This window comes from Epinephelus lanceolatus, chromosome 24 (genome assembly GCF_041903045.1).
Source record: "Epinephelus lanceolatus isolate andai-2023 chromosome 24, ASM4190304v1, whole genome shotgun sequence".
In the NCBI taxonomy this organism is placed as follows: domain Eukaryota; kingdom Metazoa; phylum Chordata; class Actinopteri; order Perciformes; family Serranidae; genus Epinephelus; species Epinephelus lanceolatus.
This window is the reverse complement of record NC_135757.1, coordinates 7,542,777-7,552,835: the sequence shown is the minus strand read 5'-3', so window position 1 is coordinate 7,552,835 and position 10,059 is coordinate 7,542,777. Positions and strand designations below refer to the sequence as shown.

Sequence of the window (10,059 nt, the reverse complement as noted above, 5' to 3'; positions counted from 1 at the left end):
GGGACTTGACTTGGGACTTGCTTCTCTTTACTTGGGACTTGCCTGTCTTGACTTGGGACTTGCCCGTCTTGATTTTGGATTTGCTCCTCTTTACTTCGGACTCCGCTGTCTTAATTTGAGACTTGCTTTATTTGAGACTTGCCTGTCCTGACTTGGGTTTTGATTTGGGACGTGCCCATCTTAATTTGGGACTTGCCTTTCTTGACTTGAGACTTGCTGTCTTTATTTGGGACTTGCCTATTTTTACTTGGGACTTACCTGTGTTGACTTGGGACTTAGCTGTGTTGACTTGGGACTTGCCTATCTTGATTTAGGACTTGCCTATCTTGACTTGGGACTTATCTGTCTTGACTTTGGACTTGCTGACTTTATTTTGGACTTACCTATCTTGACTTGGGACTTACCTGTCTTGACTTGGGACTTACCTGTGTTGACTTGGGACTTGCCCATCTTGACTTGGGACTTACCTGTGTTGACTTGGGACTTACCTATGGTGACTTGGGACTTACCTGTGTTGACTTAGGACTTACCTATGGTGACTTGGGACTTGCCTATCTTGACTTGGGACTCACCTGTCTTGACTTGGGACTTGCCAGTCTTGACTTGAGACTTACCTGTCTTGACTTGGGACTTGCTGACTTTATTTGGGACTTGCCTATCTTGACTTGGGACTTACCTGTGTTGACTTGGGACTTGCCCATCTTGACTTGGGACTTACTTGTGTTGACTTGGGACTTACCTATGGTGACTTGGGACTTACCTGTGTTGACTTGGGACTTACCTATGGTGACTTGGGACTTGCCTATCTTGACTTGGGACTCACCTGTCTTGACTTGGGACTTGCCAGTCTTGACTTGAGACTTACCTGTCTTGACTTGGGACTTGCTGACTTTATTTGGGACTTGCCTATCTTGACTTGGGACTTACCTGTGTTGACTTGGGACTTACCTATGGTGACTTGGGACTTACCTGTCTTGACTTGGGACTTGCCTATCTTGATTTAGGACTTGCCTATCTTGACTTGGGACTCACCTGTCTTGACTTGGGACTTGCCAGTCTTGACTTGAGACTTACCTGTCTTGACTTGGGACTTGCTGACTTTATTTGGGACTTGCCTATCTTGACTTGGGACTTACCTGTCATGACTTGATACTTAAGATTTGTAACTTGTGACTTGTAAAACAATGACTTGGTCCCACCTCTGGGAAAGACTGAAGCAGTTGTGTGAAATTGAGAACACACATATAAAGGCTGATTTGTTTATGATAATACCTTTCCAAAAATCACAGATTGGCACTTGTCTGCAAGACTAGACTGAGACTAGAGGAGTTCTAGTCACTGTTGCCAACAAAAAAGAACAGTTGTATGAATATTTAAAGTCAACGAAATGAAGGGCCTTTTTAATTGAGTATTGGGCTGCTATCAGTACAGTAAGCTTCAATCATTTTTGATCACTGGTTCTCTTTGCTGGTGGCTGATAGCACTTTCTGTATGATAAAAATAATAATATGATTTGTTTTGTTCATCTTAAGCTGATCACTGTTTTCTCACTGCTTGAGGGTATTTTTTATATATATAGTTTCATTTCTTGTCATGTACAGTTTCTGGTTTGTACACCTGAAGTGAGTGCCATGTTGAGTGAGAGCGTTGAACATTACCAGGAGGCACTTTGCTGTGCGGAGGAGAGAGGAGAGCAGCTGTAGACATGTGTTTGTGTTCCACTCCTTTTTCTTTCTGGACTGTAACAGGTGTTTTTGCTCTGATTTGGATCTGATGTTGGTTAGAGACAGGTGAGAAGATTCAGAGGTGCCTTTTCTTTTGGTGTGTTTTCCCTTCTTCTTTTTGTATTTCTTTCTAGGGGGAGCTTAATTATCCTGTTAATGAAAATATGCTCTGGACAGAACATATTTGTTGTGATTAAGCAGTGAACCTCTTAACTCACTATATTTGAGTTGCGCCATCAGAGAAACATTTTAAACTTTTTTGCAGCTGATTGCCATTGTGTACAGACCAGGGTCAGAGTTTCACTTTGAGTGATTCAACATACAGATTACAAACCATGTGTGGGATTCTGTCGCAGAGTGAGGCCAAAGTTGTGACTGGATTTGATGGTGAAATGTAACTGTGAAAAATCTAAATGTGGTTAAAATTCCACCTTTAAATTGCTGTTAGTTTTATATTTGACTCCCTAAAAAGACATTGGCAATTATGTCTATATGTGATGTGCATCCATCAGGTTGCTTTGAGCTTCCCTGGAAGTTTAATATTCAATGAAGCCAAGATCGAGGAAAATTACAACCTTCTTTAATTTGGACACTTAGTAAATTTCAGTAGCTGCCATTGAAATGCAGCAAATCTAAAGAAAGGCGTAAGTGGAGTACAGCTGAGTGACTAACAACCTGTGAATCGCCATTCTGGTGTAAAAGGAAAGAGTTCTCCATGTTTCGTTATTGAGGTGAAAAATAAAAATGCCACCTTTTTTTGATGTTATAAGCTGTGACATATCATACGTCATCAGATGCACAAGTCCTCCAACTCAAACAATGAGCAACTTTGGTCCCAGCAGAACTCCGACATTATCTTCCCAGTGTCCTTTCTCTCTCTGAAGCAGCCACCTTATCTTCCACATTGATGCTGTTGTACCACATTCACGACAAATAAAAGGATCGGAATGCATTCTTTGTGTGCGTGTGCTCGTTTGTAACTCGATTGCTGGTTGGTGGATCCGTCAACTACGAGTATGATGATGTCATTTCTGACTCCATCAGGTAGTTTGTGTCTGGACCTTGAAGATATTTGAGCTTCTGTCAAAGTGTATGAAGGGACTGTTTTAAAATGATTAAGGCTTTCTCTGCTGAAGACTGGGCTTCTTTTTTGGAAAGCTAACGTGTCATTCACTGCTTGTTAACTGCGGTCAAACTGTCCAACCAGGCAGCGCTGATTAAATATGAAACAACATTCTCCATCTCTCGCCTCAAATGTTTTCAAAAACATGTTGAAAACAGTCAGGCCAAAACCAAGCACATACATTTTTACTAAGACATTTTGAGTCCCATGCATTGACCATCCACCATGTCCGCAGTTCTCCAGGGACCCCCCATTTATACCGTGTCACTTGACTTTGGGGTGAATCTGCAATTTATGTCTTGTAAAATTACAACATTGAGGTGTTTTCAACACAGCTATTTAGTTTTTTGTCATATACTATGAATATTTTTAAATTAGTTATACATGGTCTTCCTTTGTTTATTTGTTAATGCTTGTCTGAGGACGAGAAAATCTTCAAGGAGGCAGAGTTGTGTGTCTCCAGTTTGTTAGCTCAGGGGGGTAGAAGAGAGGTTTGAAGGTCAGAGGATCAGGGTTCAGTTCTCAGGTGAACTGTTTTGCAAGCTGATGTCTAGAGAAAATTAAAATGTCTAAGAAACACAGACAAAGTCTCTCTGACCTGGTAGCTCAGGCTGTTATAGGACTGGTTGGAAGTCCTTAGGTTTAATTTTCGATCCTAGTCCAAGGCAGCTGAATTTTAAAGGCTGCTGTCCAGAGGAGAGAATGAAAGGCTCCATGAAACACAACAGAAGTGTGAGGTGAAATAGCTCAGACTGTCAAAGGGCTCCTGGGGTATTCTAAGATTGGTGGTTCGATCCTTATCCAGGGCAGGTGAATTTATAAAGTCCAACGCCCAAATTAAAAGGTTAAATGCGCCCGGAGAAAAGACTATAAGTGTAGGCAGGATAACTCAGTGGTTAAGGCAGCTGACCTTATTGCAGTAGACTGTGGTTCAAATCTGGTCAGGTTGATGGTGTAGTGTATTATCATTTACTCTAAAGTTTTTGAACAGATGACCAGTAAGGGGCCCAGGGTCAGAAGCATGTATGGTCAGGGTCAAGGTTTGGTGAAGTCCAACTAGGGTGACTCTCTGTCGTCTGTTTGGCTTTGTCTCACATTTCACAGACACAACCTAGTTTATAAACGAGGGTATTTTGGAGCTGTTTTTCAGAGCAGTTCACATTGGCCTCTAACCTCTCCAAGCATCCTAGATGTTTGATAGATGCTGTATTTCTTGTAATAAACCTTTTCTTTATGCAAGCAAGATGGTGTCAGCGGAGTCTCCTTCATCACCCTCACATCATCGCTATTTAAGAAACAACAATGGTTTGATCCTTACCCAGGGCAGGTGAATTTATAAAGTCCAACGCCCAAATACGCCCAACGCCCGGAGAAAAGGTGATATGTGTAGCAGCAGGATAGCTCAGTGGGTAAGACTACTGACCTTAGTGCAGGAGACTGGGGTTCAAATCTCCTCAGGTTAATGGTTTGATACTTATCCAGGGCAGGTGAATTTATAAAGTCCAACGCCCAAATAAAAAGGATAAATGCGCCTGGAGAAAAGGCCATATGTGTAGCAGCAGGATAGCTCAGTAGGTAAGACTACTGGCCTTAGTGCAGGAGACTGGGGTTCAAATCTCCTCAGGTTAATGGTTTGATACTTATCCAGGGCAGGTGAATTTATAAAGTCCAACGCTCAAATAAGAAGGCTAAATGCGCCCGGAGAAAAGGTGATATGTGTAGCAGCAGGATAGCTCAGTGGGTAAGACTACTGGCCTTAGTGCGGGAGACGGGGGTTCAAATCTGATGCTACCGTATGCACGTCATGGCACGGCATGGGGGAGCCAGGACGCCGGGAAAAGTGGGGATGTTGTCATCATCCCCCACATTGAGTACACGATTAATGCACACATTTAACAGTAACTTGTAACACAAATAACCTATTGTAATCTACATGGATAGGATAGACAGGAGGGCAGGTGGCTAGGCCCTGGCGTGAAGGTGGCTATGACTGGTAACTGGGAAGGTGGACTGGATGATAGGAGGGCGGGAAGGTGCAGGTAGCTAGTCCTAGGACAGGAAGGTGTAATAGGAAAGGTAGGGGTTTGAATGTTTTAAAAACATTTTTAAGTTATCCAATTAGAAAGATAAGATTAGAAATAAAATGTCTAAAAATGCTTAAACATTTTTATATTAACTTTCTTTAACTCAGCCTTGGTTAGTTGCTGTTTATTTATTGTTGTTGCTTCTTAACAATTAAGTAACAGTAAATGTTTCATACATTTAAAAAAGTTAAAAAAAAAAGTTAAAAAGTTAAGTTAATTCCTACCCATTGCACAGACATTACCTACCCTAACTTTCCTATTACCCAGGCCCAGCTACCTTTTCCTATTACCTACACCTTACTACCTAGATACCTTACTGCAAACCATAACTTTACTATTACCCACTTAATGTGGGGATGATGATGACATCCCCACTTTTCCCGGCGTCCTGGCTCCCCCATGCCGTGCCATGACGTGCATATGGTAGCATCAGATTTGAACCCCAGTCTCTCGCACTAAGGCCAGTAGTCTTACCCACTGAGCTATCCTGCTGCTACACATGTCTCCTTTTCTCCGGGCGCATTTAACCTTTTTATTTGGGCGTTGGACTTCATAAATTCACCTGCCCTGGATAAGGATCAAACTATCAATCTGACCAGATTTGAACCCCAGTCTCCCGCACCAAGGCCAGTAGTCTTACCCACTGAGCTATCCTGCTGCTACACATGTCTCCTTTTCTCCGGGCGCATTTAACCTTTTTATTTGGGCGTTGGACTTCATAAATTCACCTGCTCTGGATAAGGATCAAACTATCAATCTGACCAGATTTGAACCCCCGTCTCCCGCACTAAGGTCAGTAGTCCTAACCACTGAGCTATCCTGCTGCTACGCATAGCACCTTTTCTCCGGGCGCATTTAACCTTTTAATTTGGGCGTTGGACTTTAAAATTCAGCTGCCCTGGATAAGGATCGAACCTCTGATCTAAGAATACCCAAGCAGCTCTCTAACAGCCTGAGCTACTCCAGCTCACACTTACATTGTGTTTCACTGAGTCATTCATTCTCTCCTCTGGACAGTGGCCTTTAAAATTCACTCTCCCTGGATAAGGATTGAACTTCCTATCTCAGAATACCCAAGCAGTGCTTTAACAGCCTGAGCTATTCCATTTCACACAGTGATTGTGTTTTATGGAGCCTTCATCTCTCTCCTCTGGACGGTGGCCTTTAAAATTCAGCTGCCCTGAGTAAGGATCGAACTTCCGATTTTAGAATAGCCAAACATCGCCTTATCAGCCTGAGCTATTCCACCTCACGCTTCTGTTGTGTTTCACTGAGCCTTTCATTCTCTCCTCTGGACAGCGGCCTTTAAAATTCACCTGCCCTGGACTAGGATCGAACTTTGAACCTACGGACTTTCAACCAGTCCTCTAACAGCCTGAGCTACCAGGCCAGAGACATCGTGTCTGTGTTTCTTGGTCTTTTTAACTTTCTCCTTCAGACATCAGCTTGCAAAAGGGAGTGCCTGTTCACCTGAGAATTGAACCCTGATCCTCTGATCTTCAAACCTCTCTTCTACCCAACTGAGCTAATGCACTGGAGACACATGAACTGTCTTCGTTGAAGATTTTCACTCTCTCTCTTGGACAAAGGCATTCAAAAGTCAGCTGTTAAGGTGTCTTAGTAGGAGGAATTAAACAGAGACAGCTGTTCAGAAGGCTGGCTCTCTGCTTTCAAGACATAGGCTTAAACTCCATTAACCTGTCAACATCATCATTATGAGGATGTTTTCAATCTTGACTTGTCCAGAGGGGGACATGAATACCAGTATTACATTTCATGGCAGTCCACACAGTACATGGAAATATACAGACAAAAAGCACACACTTCATTTGGACAAAGGCATTCAAAACTCACTGAGCATCAAGTAGTACTGAGTTCAGTGTTTGGATTTGAATGTGCAACTTACAAAGATCTGTTCATTACACTGAGCTACCTTTCTGCGACACATCCTGTGACCAGTCTCATCCAGAAAAAAAGTTAACCTTCACCAGTAATCTGGTTTGAACTACATTAACATGTAAACAATAAAAATACACATAAAAAATATATTTTATTGCCAAGTCAGGAGCTGATAGTTGACTTTGGGAAGAAGCAGGGACCTTAATGTCACCAGGTCCTCAGTGTAGAGGGTGGATAACTTCAAGTACCATGGTGTCCACGTCACTGGCGGCCTGACCTGGGTGTTGCTTACTGTTCCACCTTCACGACGTGTGTGATGTCATCAGGTTATTCTTGTCCTATTTTTATTATTATTACTACTATTTCAGTCACTGTGTCTATTTATGTGCCAGACAAAATGTTGTTGTAGTAACGTAAAACAAGTTCCTGCAAATCTTTCATAGTAAAAGCCTTTTAGAAAATGAAGGGATTCTCTCAACCCAAGTTATAAGGGGCTTTTAATTTGAAACGGATACAGGGAGTGTTGAGTTTGAAATGATGGCGCGATGCATTAACTTTATCAAGGTAAACAGGAGCAGATAAAAAGTAAAAATATAAAAATACAGAGGGAATAAAAAATAACGTCCCGTTTATAATGTAGTCTGTGTAAAAGTGTTATTACTACATGTCCTCTGCTATTTCACACCATAATTTTTCCCTGCAGGAAATATCAAAAACCCTGGGGTGCTGTTGTCGTACAGTTGTCTACAGCAGCAGATCGCTCCATGTTTCTGTGCTAGACTTTATGTTGGAATGTCAGAGGTGTCCCAGATGTTAGAGTTGTCCCTCAAAATAAAAAACAGATACTGTCTTAAGTGAAACCTCTTATTTTTTCTTCACATAAGAGGTAGCGACTCTGCACCAGTCAGAACTGAAGAAGCCTCTTGGATGAGAGGTGAAACGTCTTCAAGAAACTCAAGCAAGTCCAGTTGCCTACAATATAGCACTTACGATGCCTACAGTGATTGTGATACCGACAACCCGACGGCCTTTTAACACCGCATTCCGTGGTGGAAGCACGTAATGGGTTAAAATGACGTGCTGGTACCATGGATACAATGCCAATGTAAAGTCAAGCTGGACTTAAGTTTGTGCATTGCATTCAACTTCCACTGTTACATAACTGAACTATTTATGCACATTGTTGCTCTTGTCACCGTCATATCTTTCATACACTTTTCTTTGTCCATAGCGCAGACCATATTTCCTTATTTCCTTCTTTTCCATTTCATTTCATGTTTTATATACCATTTCTAGGCTACTATTCCACTCTGTAAATAGATTTTAAAATTTCAATATAATTTTAATATATTTTTGTCTCAACCTGGAGAGTAACATATGTCAGTATGAAGATTCTACATGGCTCCTGCTTTAAAATACTGACCTTTGAACCTTGACTTCGGTGCATGTTTGAAGGCTTATAACTCAGCAACAAAAGGGGGTACAGACATGGGACCAACTCTTATAGAGAAACCCCTCTAATTTGTTTTTTTGTCACTCATTATGGCACTAAAGCTCAAGAAATCATTAATTCAAACTGGTCTATATTAAAAAGTGATGTGAATTTGAGAAGCATTTTCCCTGAACCACCAGTCATATCCTATAAACGAGCTCCCACTATTAAAGATACATTGGTACGCAGTTATCTACCAGCACGCAGGGAGGATATGTGGCTAAAAAAAAACCCTCAGGTACATTTAAATGTCTTATTAATGCATGTAACCACTGTTCGAATGTTATTCAAACAAAGACATTTACGGATCTGAAAACAGGAAGAAAGTACAATCAGACAGATTTTATTAATTGCAACACCACATTTGTTGTATATATCGTCTAATATGTCCATGTAATTGTTTTTATGTAGGACGCACCAAGAGACGTCTTAAGGACAGACTGTCAGAGCATAAATATGCAATCAGAACACAGAATGAAGACTATCCCATGGCTAAACACTTTAAAGAGGTACATGCTAGTAATGATTCCTTATTGATGATAGAAGGTTTGGAATCCATTAAGGAGTCCATCAGAGGTGGTAACCGCCTACAGAGACTCCTCCAAAGGGAGACTTTTTGGATTTTTAAACTAGATGCCATGACCTATCCTGGCTTAAATGAGGAGATTGACGATAGACCTTTTTTATAAATGTTAAATGCTGCAATCTGTAATGATATTACTGTCAGAAGCTTAGAGGGCTGACAGATTATTTGTGGTTTTTTTTTTAATGTGTTAAACTACTAATTGATCAATTTGGTCGGTTTGGCTGTTTTTGTGTGGTTGCTTTATGTATCTTGTTTTGTTGATGTTGTTGTTGTTGTTTTCTTCTCTGGGACTGATATGACCCCTTGTCCTACTTTAACCATCTGTATTTCCTCAACAGAAGTGGAGAGTCTGGTATCACTGCTCTGATTGTTAATTTGACTTGAGTTCTATCACCTGTGTCCACTCACCAATCAGGACCCTGACACTCCCAGTCCCAACAATCGGTCCCTGAGCACACCACTACCTCTCTTCTCAGTTATAGAGAGCTCTTGACTTCAATTATTGTGTGAGTTTAGTCAACAACTGGTTAGATACGGGTAAAATATGGTTAAAATTAATTTTCACCCATCTAAAAATTAGATATTTCAAATCTAATTACACAAGTGTGTTAACCACCCCCTTAAAGTCCACAGTGTACTCTCAATTCAGTGTTTACAACTTCCAAATCTGGGAAATTTTTTTTTTTTAAAACTACAATTCCCTAGGACCGCACCATGCAGCTTGATACATATCAGCAAAATAGTTGTAGTTCTTCTGATTTGCTAAGTAGGGTTCTATATAGGGTCAAAAAAGATATATCTACCCAACATATCTAATATCTAGCAAAGCTGAACTAGTTATTACACTGCACCTAGATGAACTATGTTAAGAAAAAGTAACGATGTTTAATTTCAGATATTTTAGCTAGTACGCTAGAAACAGCGTTTTTGGCATTGTAGTTCTTCCGGTTGTAGTGTTGTCACATAGGGTCGTAAAAAATATATCAAACATCTAGTACAGCCAAACTATCATGTTATTATTATTACTGAGGGGAAATTTTAAAAGAGGAATATATGTGCCGTTTTAATATCATATATGCTGATCTTATGCAAACAGATCATGGATCGTGGATTAATAAATGAAAATAATGACACCAGTGTAAAGCTCATAA

General features: G+C 40.8%; 1 long non-coding RNA gene across 1 annotated transcript; it reads right to left on the bottom strand.

Annotated features, from left to right (window-relative positions):
* Positions 1-348: 348 nt before the first annotated feature.
* LOC144461946 (uncharacterized) lies at positions 349-1,246 on the bottom strand. Its single transcript, XR_013490528.1, has 2 exons — positions 1,137-1,246; positions 349-467 (listed from the first exon to the last, which is right to left on the bottom strand). It is a non-coding gene; the product is annotated as an uncharacterized LOC144461946 (long non-coding RNA).
* Positions 1,247-10,059: the final 8,813 nt, after the last annotated feature.